General features: G+C 34.5%; 1 protein-coding gene across 3 annotated transcripts in view; it reads right to left on the reverse strand.

Annotated features, from left to right (window-relative positions):
- Positions 1–12,030, reverse strand: part of GRIK2 (glutamate ionotropic receptor kainate type subunit 2) — a 418,840-nt gene that overhangs the window by 129,823 nt on the left and 276,987 nt on the right. The gene's annotated exons all lie outside the window — the stretch shown is intronic.

Consider the following 12,030-nt stretch of genomic DNA (forward strand, 5'->3'; position numbering starts at 1 on the left):
ATTGTGATTCTAGTAGTATCTCAACAATGTAGGGACTAGATCCAAACTGCTTGTGGACATATGCAGCAACTCATTCTTTCTACAGAATAGACTATGGATACTCCTTTCTTTCTCTTTTTTTTCTGAGGAAGGACAATTATACTAACTTTTTCATTACTGAGGACCACTACCTTGACTTCATTCTGTATTTAACCCTGTAATTTGACTCAAATGTACTGCTTCTAGTACCAGATGGCCTACCTGATACTAATTATTATCTACCCTCTGACCAGATTCCCATAGCAGAAGTTTGTGACTGAAACAACATCAGAGAGATTCAGATGCCTAAAACCAATGTCTCAAAATTTTCAGACTTCCCAACATCTTCAAGATATCTTTAGGGATCTGGTATACGTGATACAAGACCTACAGGGAACTTGTATATTTCTGTAAAAGTACTTAGTGCATGCTCCTGTCCCATGTATCTGCACAGCTATCTATCAAGTTTCAGTACTTACAAACACATCCCTTTCCACACAAATTAATCTTAAATATAACTTTTAAGGTTTTCTTCTTTATGTGTTCCTCATATCCACTGCTTTTCCCCAAGAGAAAGACAAACTTGGAAGTGATTTTAACATCATTACTATAGGCTAACCTGTGCAGTTATTGCACCAGTGCCATTTCAATCTCATCCAGACTTCATGTGAGAAAATCCCCATGGCCAAAATCAGTACCTGTCTTTCAAAATCCTCCTCAAAATTCACCTGCTTTTTAATGTACACAGTAAAATGAAATGTGGTCCTGCCTAAATATCCTGATTAACTATGACTGCTGAACTTGACTACTTAAGAAACTTACTCATTTTTCACTTCATTTTCTTTGCACCTCATCGAAATTTTCATCCTATTTAACAATGAAAACTATTTAACTACTCCTTCTGAACTGTGAACTCTTTCAAGCAAGCATTTAGTATTTGTTATGTAACAAGACACGACCCTGCTTGGTGATGCTCTCTGAAAGCTGTCCTGTGTTACAAGAAAACCCAATTAAGCTTTCCATACCACCCAGAAATCTTCACTGCCTTCACCTGTGCGGTTATTTACGTTCATGCACAGAGGCACACCACCATCACCTTCCTTGGTTTTGACATTTGCTTTTGCACAAGCACAAATGACTATACAGTATGAAAGTCAGGATGATGAGGAAGATGTTACGGACTTTAAGAATCCCCATCGACATTTAAGCTGGAGGCAGAATTGGGCTTCTAGCAGCAGCAGAACAGAAAGATATGAGGAGCCTCTGGTATCCATCTACCTAGTAACTTTATCTAATTATAGTTACATTTGAAGCAAGGTGAAAATTCCTTTCGTTCCAGTAAATGAAGGGCACGCTGACCAGGATTTTGACATAATTAACTACTCACTCTCCTCTAACATGCCTGTTTAGAAGGGGAGAGCAAAAGAGAGAAAATAAGAGAGAAGTGTGTGGAAGATAAATATGACTAATTAAAAGCCTTTTTCAGATATTTTTGCAACTTGACATTAATTTTACCATGCTCTGTGAGCACAGCAAAGCAGTGCAATGTACAAAATTCTGCTAACTGCTTCCATTTTTCTTCTAGACAGGTCTCATTGGTTACATTGTGTCAGCCACAAAACCAGAGAATTTTTTAAGCAGTGGAATTCTTTCACAGGAACTTCTCTGAACCTGGATCACGCTATAAACCTTCCTAATATTCACTCCAAAATATCTACCAAGAAAATTGCTCCAGAACATGAACTAATTGCTGTAGTTAGTACCTATTAGCTGAAAACTGTCTTTTTTCACTGGTGATGGTGCTCTGGTACAGAAACACTGTATCTCTACTTCAACAAAATAGGTTAATAGCAAATAGGCACCCTATTCTGTGTAAACCCAAAGCTATTACTCATGGGAAAGGACATGAACTTCTTTAAAGATTTGGGAAAATGGAAAGAAACTATATAACCTTCTTCTACTATCTACCACCCCACTATTCACCCCATGAAAAGTTTTCCATGCAGCATTCCTTCTCCACATAGTTGAGGAAGGAAACTGAAAGGGAAAGAGGCAGTAGCTCTGGGTGTTTTGCTCTCTTAGTCTGCTGAAATTATACAAATGACCCCACCAAGCTGAAATAACATTGCCTTCAGGGTTCTCACAGCTAGAGACTATCTGCTGTAAAGTTGTTCAGCACGTCTTAATTAGGAAATGTAGGTGCCACACATGTCTAATGGCCACACGAAACAAAACAGAACAAAACAAAGTGAAACAAAACAGTATAATGAGAGGAAATTGCCAGGACAGGCCTATTTAATAAAAGTCACTTGTATTTAAACTCCTCTCTGACATGATTAGTGATGAACATTTTGGTATTTTAAAGGTTTATTATTTTCTAATAAAATCAATTACCTCCCTTCGATGATGTGGAATTTTTAACTGTGATGCTGAAAATTTTCAATATTGTATAATTATTTCCCTGTAAGACTGATACCTTTGTTGCTAAAGACAGAATTTCTGATAATGTATAATAATAAAAACAACAAGGTGCCCACCTCTGTTCTTAAGTGTGAAAATGCATGATTAGCTTTACACTAAAGCAATTTCACCGGCATTAGAATTAACAAAGGGTGATTTACACAGACAAAACAGAAATGCTTGAAGAACACACTACTGATTCAGTTTCAGCATCAAAAACAATTCCTGTACTTCTTTTTTCAGACTGATTTCTGGTCAAGCCCTGGTGGTGCTTAAATGACTCCTACTCTCTAATGAGTTAGAAACAGGAGGCTCGCATAAGCCAAGTAAACTTCTGTCTAACAGCTAAATTGGAAAGATAAGCAGGAGATAAATAATTCTCATACTTCTGCCTACAGGAACTTGTAGAGGACGATCTTACTTTTCTCCAGATATTGAATAACACTTAAAGTCAAGAAATATTCCCTATTTATTTCCTTATTTCTTTTAAAGCTATGCTTCTGTTTTGAAGTATAATGTTTAACTACAACCAAGTCTAAAATTTTTTTTCTCCAAGAAATAAATGCTCCATCTCTCTGAGAGGTAAGGTTCTGGTAAATTTATTTTGGGTTTAGGTTTTCTTTTTCTATCTTATTTTTCCTCCAATTCAGCTCTAGTCACATATTTTCAGAATACAATGGATAATGATGATTGAGAGTCAGAGAAATTTAGGAAAACTGGTTTTTCTGAAGTCAGAAACTGATATCTAATTTAAAAAACAAAAACAAAACTCACTTATATTCTAACAGACATTTTATGCCAATCAAAATAATTGGACATTTGACTATTCAGTTACAAATATCTAAAAGTAGTCTAAGATTGTATCTGTATTATTAACGTTACTCATCAATACAAGGTCTGTTCTAGAGAACAAAACAGTAAAATCCATAAAATGCTTTCATTACCCAGGATTTCCTATCCTTCAAGTAATCCTGAAATCAAAGAATTCAAAGATCTCTGAAATACTATACAATAGAAACTGTTCTTCCTATGAACATCTGTAGGTAGGATTTTCTACAAGGTTAATAACCATCATATCATATTGGCTTTGCTTCAAATGGTTTAGGTCTCCCTCTTCATTTAGATGATATAAAGAAATTCATTGCATATGGGTCCACATATTTAGCAAAGAAATAATGCTCATTTTATATGTTTGGCTCATTTAGCATAAAAACTGCCTTTCAATCCTTACAGCTATTTTTGATCAATATTATTATATGTTTCTGAGCCTCCAGAAGCAGGGTAAGTAGAAATCATGACTGCTAATGTTCCATTTTCCACCCTATCACCTGTAACACCTAACATTTTTCTTGAGGAAACTTTTCGCTTTTAAGTCAACATATTCCAAGCAGGATGCACGTGTGAAATTACTTCAATAAATAAAATGTATCCTACATCCACTTTTCTGTTTTGATTTTTGGGAAAAACAAAACAAAACAAAACAAAAAAGCTATCAGCTCAGCTGGTAGTCAAATTCACTTTCTGATATATCAGGAGGCAATCTGTAAATTCAGTCACTGATGGAACACGAGTCAATCAGTTAACTTGCACACTTTCAAATTACCACTTGTATCCAATTATCAACCTGATAGCACTGTAGTACCTTCTTATATTCTTATTGTCTCTATTCCCTTTACACTAGAATCTTGTGTTCTGTTTTTTAGGCTGGAGGACTACATAGTTTTGCATATCTCATGAGAAAACTGCTGCTATGCATTATGGTGAGAGCTAAAATTTCCTTCTCCCCAATAATATTATGCATGCCAGAGTAAAACACATGCAAAAAACCCAAAGTAAAGCTCCTCCTACCTCCAAAAATATATGAGACATTGGTCTTTCTCAAAACCATGATTTTAGCTTGAAAACACTCAGATTCATCTGTAGAGGAACCCTTCTTTTTAGGCATGTTTAACATAATTCCATGCTATGATTTGCTAAATAAATATACAAGTGCCAAGGCTAGACTTGCATCTTCTTTTTTTTCTTGTAACACATTAGGGAAAAAAAATGTTCTGACAAAACAGAATGAAATAATCCAATATCAGAAAAGAATGTTCAGCACTTTTTCTGGAGACTCTCAACTTTTTTTCAAGCAAACTAATTCATACAAGCAATCCAATATTCTTCTCATGTATTATATGTGCTGGTAATTAGCAAGGGCTGTTAAAAATAAGAATGAACCACTGCATATGTTGCCACAGTGTGAAAACCAAGTGACATTGTTCCTCAGACTGTTTTTTACCTTTTTCAGCAAGGTCTATGGGATTATTTGTTAATGGATGGTAACACAGTACGTAGAGATTAACAAAACTTTGTCCATGGTAGATAAAAATCATTATTTTGTGTGATGTTACAGAACTCTTCACAAAAGAGTCTTCAGATATTAACTCACCTATAGAAGCTGTTTAACCAAGGCATTTGAAGACACAAAATGAGGTAGATGAGATCTACCTTGCTTGTAGTTAAGCACAAACAGATAAAGATAAATGCAAATTTCTTACGAGAAATGTCACTTTTTTGACTGCTGAAATATTTTCAAAAGTGAAATCCATAGGATGCATGTTTACTATATTTTTAACTTGGTCATATAGTGTGCAAAAAACCCACAGAAAACTGGGCATGTAAACTCAAATTTAAATATGTGAGCTATGATTACATGTGTGTGAAAAGAAATGGCTCTCCTAGCTTTTTCTAGAGATGAAGGGAATGCAAATGCAATTATTAAAATGTCGAAGACAGTTTGAAATATAGATTTAGATAAACAGTGAATGGCCTTCAGGCAGATGTCTAGCAATGAAATGTGTGAAACAGAATGAATCAAACAAAACTATTCTAGTAAGCCAAAATTCAAAATGGAAAAGGCCAGAGAGTAAAGTCATTATTTCAGAAGCCATTCACCAATGAAGACTTAGGAGATTTTACTAGTACTGATGGCTTATTCAGCTGAATTCTCTCTAACATCTTTAGCAAACAGCCTCTGGATCCTAAGATACAAGGTACTGTTAAGATTCAAAATGGTATATAAGATCCTGACATATTTGGGCAGTGAAATATTCAGTGTAACATGCAAATGAGAAACTGAAAACAAGAGAAATCATGGTATGAAAAATAGCTTAACATGAGTTTTGATACAACTTTCTATAAATACCCCTCAGCAACCTGATCAAGTGGGAGGTGTCCCTACCCATGGCAGGGGGGTTGGAACTCGATGATCTTTAAGGTCCCTTCCAACCCTAACAATTCTATGATTCTATGATTCTATAAAAGGTTGTGTTACAATGTTCCATCAAAATGCAGAGGAAATATATGTTTATAAATATGTAACACCTATATACAACAAGGCTTAAAAAATAAAGCCAGAATGAGTACAGACAGAACGAGAATGAGAACGACAGAACTGTCTCTAATTGGAGATAATGATCTATCTATAGCTATCTAAAATTTAATTCCTGTCTTTGGACACAGGTGCTAAAGTAGATGAGAATCAAGATATTTAATTGCTGGTAGTAAGAGACGCCGAATTCCTTAAGGATAAACTGAGTAATGACTCAGTTCAGACATTCAAAATTCCTATGTTCTTGGATAATTAGTGATGAATTGAAAAACCTTGTGATGGCTTTCAGAATAATGAGAAAAAAAGTAACAGAAAGGATGGAAAGAGAGTTTTTAGGCCATCTTCAATTTTACACAGCACAAGGATACTACTATACTCTTCATTAAAAAAAAAAAAAAAAGGCCATTTTCTGATTAGGTTAATCTACTAAGTAACAAGAATGTAACATAAAACATACTGATGGAGCAAGTCCTACAAACAGATGCATATTACAAGGTATTTTCCTTATGTCAGAAGTCACTAGACTTACTACTTTGTTTCCTAAGAAGGCCCCATACACATCTTAACTCTGCAGAAGACAAAGTTTAGCTAGACCTCCACACACACAAAAAAAATCAATTTCTTGACAGAAGAATCCAGAACTGACGAGGTGTGTTGAAGTGAGTATATTTTTCTTCTTCAAAGTGCTTATAGAGATTTAGGCAATGAGGGGGATACTATATCTTCTGTTGGACTGCTAAGGCAGGCGAGTTATGAATTCTTCAGCCATCCTCAGTTAAAACATTTCAGTTGTTTTGCTAGCAGTAGTTTCTTTCTGTGTTTGATGCATGGTAAGTAGTATCAGGGATGTCAGACTGATCTACCACTGATATAGCAAGGCCTTAGAGTACTGTATTTTCCCCCTAAAATCTCAGGAGGTTATTTATCTTAAAAAGAGTGAAATATAAGATTTTTTCCTCTTACTGTAATCTCTAATAGTATTCTAATAGAGGCCATTAAGTAGATGCTGTATGTAGGCTTGGGGACCTCTTGATACTCTTGTCTCTCCTTGAACAGCTGAAGGAAACTGAGAGCATTCAGAAGTGATCCAAGAGAATCCTGAGGGGTTAGGATGAGAAGTCCCAAGTTGCTTATTTATACATTAGAAACTCTATAAACTGACACCGAGCCCAGACAAATCTCTTGTAGAGGAGGTCAGAGAGATCAAAGCGTCTTTCTGAGTGTCAAGATGCAAAATGGGAGATTGTTGCTTAACTCATTGCTATACATGTCTTTCTTTTAGCCATATATCCTCATCCACAACATTTAGACTTTATAGCACTGATTGCGATCCGTGTCATAACTTCTCAAAATAATTACAAAACTTAGATGATACCAAAAGAAAGCATTATAATTCCAGTATGTTTCACATTTTTGATATAGAAAAAAGATGGAATATGATATCTGTGTGCATAAAATTAAATTGAAATAGTATTACAGATTATGCAGATTTATGGCAATATTAATGGCATACAGCACAGTAAACTACCACTCTGTTTAATCAATTTAAAGCTGTCATCCATATTCTGTGAAAAGTGATACTCAGAAATATCTGAGAATATTTGAAATATCATGTGCAAGTCTTGCTTACACCATTTCCAGTGACTGCTGTCTAGGCTAGATGACTATAATTTCATTGCTATAACATATAGCAGGATAGGCTAAGGGAAAAACATGTGCTTAATAATTTGCTCATGAGTGCAAAAAAAAAAAAGATATAATTGAGGTATCTTCTTTATATTAACCTCAGTTATTGAAATTCTATTTAAATGATAGAAACCTAAAATTAAAATTTTCCAGGTCTGATGTGAAGGAGAAAAAATTTAGTTCTGAAAGTCAGGTTTTTAGAAAATTCCCCCATAATACTAGGATTTCTTGGTATAGCTACACAAACATATCAGTTATCAAAAAGCTAGAAAAGCCATCAAAGAGAGAAAAATTCTTGACAAAAAACCCCAATATTCCAGAGGCTGGCACAGTTGCTCTCTGCTCACAGTAAAGATGACCTGTAGCATTTACAAGGATCTGCTTTTCAACTGGAAAAATTATATGAAAGACTACACTGAATCTTTTGGAAGCAATCAACTAAGGATCATAAGCTGCAACTTGGTTTAAGAGAAATAAAAAATCTCTGACTTTGAAATAATTATATGGAAAAATTTTATAAAGTCTGTAATTTTTGGCAGACTTTTATCCTTGTCTATTTATACAGTATTTTATAGCCAAGTGACAATATCCCTACTTGCGTTACAACTGAGGCAAAACTAAATTTTTACATTACTACTGAGATAAAACTATCTTAAAACTGTAAGATAGTAAGAGAAGCAGATTTCAGGGTTGCCATCTGGATTGCCCTGTTAGATGATGAATCCATTCCTGAAAACACTTAATAACATATGCTGTAGTTCTCTACGGAGGCCTCAGGAGATAAAATTCTTGTAGGAAGAATGCTTGTTAAGAATAAAGGGCAAATATGCTAACTTCCTACTTGAATAAATATCAACATAGTAATTTAGTAACCAGAGCTCCTTAGTAACTGTAAGTAGTTCCCTCTCATTCTGCCATTAATTCCTTTCCATCAAGACAGTTTTCAAGGAGTAGTTCAAAAATCAATCAGACAAGCTCAAGGACAGAAATCAGCTGATCAAGAAATATGAAATAGAAATGAAGACTGATGAGATGTAAAAGGATATGCATGCACTTCAGAGAGAGATAATGCTCAGGCGTCTGTTCAAGTCTGATGCAGCAGGCTATTCCTAAGCTTCTTCTCAGAGAAAAGATTAAGATAAATGTGTGGAGACATTTTTAAAACTCTTGTCTTCTTTTATTATGTTTTATTCAGGCTGGTAAGAGAAAAATATAATTTGGTGATGAGGCAATGTTCATTGTGCTTTTATCACTGCTTACAAGGAAATGGAAAAACAGTTGATACTAAATGCTCTAACAGCTGAAACCAGCACAAGGACATGACTTAGGAGAAGCAGGATAGCATAATTTGGCTGAAGGAGGAAAAAGCAGGAAGTCTTGACACATAGAATGTGGTACAAGTAAAGGTGAATCAAGCCTTCTGAAATGATAATCCATGATTCAATACTAGCAGTTAGGGTAGTGAGCACAGTTTAATGTATATTTCCACAGTATTCACTGATATTGCAGACAGTTCAGTAAAAGAAGCATAAGAGCTCATTAGTGGACCATTTTATCCAGGGTACTTTATCTGCTTCACAGCTGATCCATAAAGGTGAAGCATCATGCTAAGGAAGGTGTATCTCTTCTGTTTATGAAGGTAGGTCACTTAAGAGTAAACTGCTTTATGACAGACAGACATGTTCACAGCAGAAATCAGCATGTCTCTTAGAAATGAAACAATTGTTTGTACTAACACACAGAAATTAAAAGAAATTCCACTAATTGAGATTTTTTCATTATACAGATCAGAAGATGTTGTATACTGAACAGGACTCCAAAAAGGAGTTAGTGCACTTTAGTCCAGTTTTAGTTTTCCTTCTAATGACATGTAAACTGTGAATTTAACTGGGATTCTAAATGAAACAAACAAGTAAAGGCAGACGTATAAAGGGAAGATACTGGAATTGGAATGCAACAAGACATCAGATGACACAAGACACTGCTAGCAGTGACACAAAGACATTGCTAGCTAGCATCAGAAACAGATCTATTACAGCTGCCACAAGAGAAAAAAATGCTATACGACTTTCTCAGTTCACAGAAAAGTAATAGGCTTAGTGTCAAGCAGACTGGGTTTATCTGTCAGTCATCAGCTTGTAGGACAAAGAAAGGAACTTTCAGAGACTAACTACCATAACAACTTAGCTTCAACAACCACAACAAGCTTAAGAGGTTTTCATATATATGCAGAAATCAAGGCCTACTACAATTCCCCACAAAGAATGATAATTAAAGAAAACACTGTGTACAACACATATATGTTCATTCAGAATGCAGAATCTGCTATGCCTACACAAATAGATGACTCATCATTTTGGGGGGGATGACAAGAGGAAAATGACATAGAAAAGCCCTCCAGCTAACAAATAAATCTCTCTCCTACCTTTTTGTCTTGTTGAGTAGGCAAAGATTACAGCTTTTTATATCTAGTTCCCAAACTGGAAGGAAAATCCAATGCTCTTTCAAATAAAGGAAAAGACTAATATAGACTAATATTACATTTTTCCCCATTTATGCCTAGTATGTTACTCTATAAAAGCCCTTTCAGCAATTTTTTCTCAAAGATTCTTGAACCTTTTACTGATTTCCTCATCTTTCCCTAAATATGACCATACTACTAATTAATGGGTGAAATACAAATACCGCAACAGAACTGGACTTTCCATTTTCAGCATACCAAGACCTTACGCTCCAACACTGTTTGGAAGACATGCTAAAACAATAAAATCACAAAACATTTGACACAAAAATGGGAGGTTTAAATCTAAAAATAAATATTCTACACTGAATACTCATGAGATGTAATTACAAAACATCATATCATAAAAGACATACTAAGTACTGTTCCAGACATAGATACACCTTATTATGAAACACATAGTAATTATTATGAAACACTGGTATTTAAACATTCATTATGGAAGGATTTTTATGAAATAGAAATCTTCTTAATAAGACACTCTAGGTGGAACGTATTAATTTAGTGGCATACAGTCCAACAGTTTCATGACACCAGGACTGAAAAATACATCATCAACTGTGCAATACCTAATTTATAATCTGTACTGAAAATATATAGCCAGCACTATGCTGCAAAGTCCTCTTCACCACCACACTTGAGTTAGCAGTATGTCCCTTTACATGATAGATACATTTTGTGAATTATATTAGCAAAGGGTCTTTTACTTTTGAATAGTATTCTTTTCTCTCTTTATTATTCAGCAAGTTACATTTTTAACTTAGACCTGTTTCCCTATATGAACTATAGTGTTAGAAAATGCTATCACATACTATTAAGTCATTCTGCATTATGAATAAAATCTGTAGATTTTATTACATAATCCTAGATCTTTTATTTCTAAATGTGTGATCAATATTTGATTGTTCAAGTTAAGAGGTATCAAAAATCTCTAGATCTAAAGGCTGATATAAATTTAGGCATAAAAAAGATATTTTATACAGCTGTACAAAGACCAAACTCCTCTGCTCAGTATAAAACGTATTTCATATTGTTTTACAATGAAGATAACAAGGAATTTATGGTGCTGGTCACAAAAACAAACAAGTGAGAAAAAGTTCAGGAATACTGGTCTACTATGCGGCACTTCTTTTTAAAAATAAATATTCTTTCCAGTTCTGCTAGTGAGATGAGGTGACTGAATAGCTTACTTAAAAAAAGGCTTCAAGAAAACGTATCTTTCCTACAAAATAAGACAAGACACATTTTCAAAGCATAAGTAAGAACTCAGCCATACAACTACTAACATTACTGGGAGCTGCCTTTCAAAGCACTGTGCATCATGCTGAAAATGTCCTTCAGTGATAACAATAGGGTAAAGAATTTTGGACATACACATAAATATTTTACATGAGGTGTTTCACAAGATAACATTTGTGATTTATGCTGAACTGTGCTTTCAGAAGTACCTGCATCACAGGAACACCTCAGAAATGAGATTAGTCTCTGCTTATATAGTCCACTAAAATCTACTGTTCTTTCAACATAAGTCTGGCTCTTTAAAGCAGACTTTTAAAGAAGGCACACAAGCAAAGTTATTAATTACAGAATATGTTTCAGTGTTATCTATATTACTTCAATACCTTATGTACTTTATGTACACGTAATTTTGCTAAATTACTTTTCTAAATTACATTTCTAAAAATATTACCTCTCCCCTTCATAGAGGAATGATACAACTTCTCCAAAATGAAATGGATAGAATCAAAGAAAGATGGAGAACCCTGATATCAACTACAGCACAATAGGAAAAGAAAAATATAAAGATTCTACTGTGTACCACAGAATGAAATATAAAAATCTTAGGGCTGAAATGAGATTGCATTATCAAGTCAAACATATGCTTCTGAAAACCACTGCTACAGACAAAGAAAATATCTTACGAAAGGGATAAATGCCAATACAATTTATATGTATTTCACTAAAAAAAAAT

Source organism: Chroicocephalus ridibundus, chromosome 3 (assembly GCF_963924245.1).
Source record: "Chroicocephalus ridibundus chromosome 3, bChrRid1.1, whole genome shotgun sequence".
In the NCBI taxonomy this organism is placed as follows: domain Eukaryota; kingdom Metazoa; phylum Chordata; class Aves; order Charadriiformes; family Laridae; genus Chroicocephalus; species Chroicocephalus ridibundus.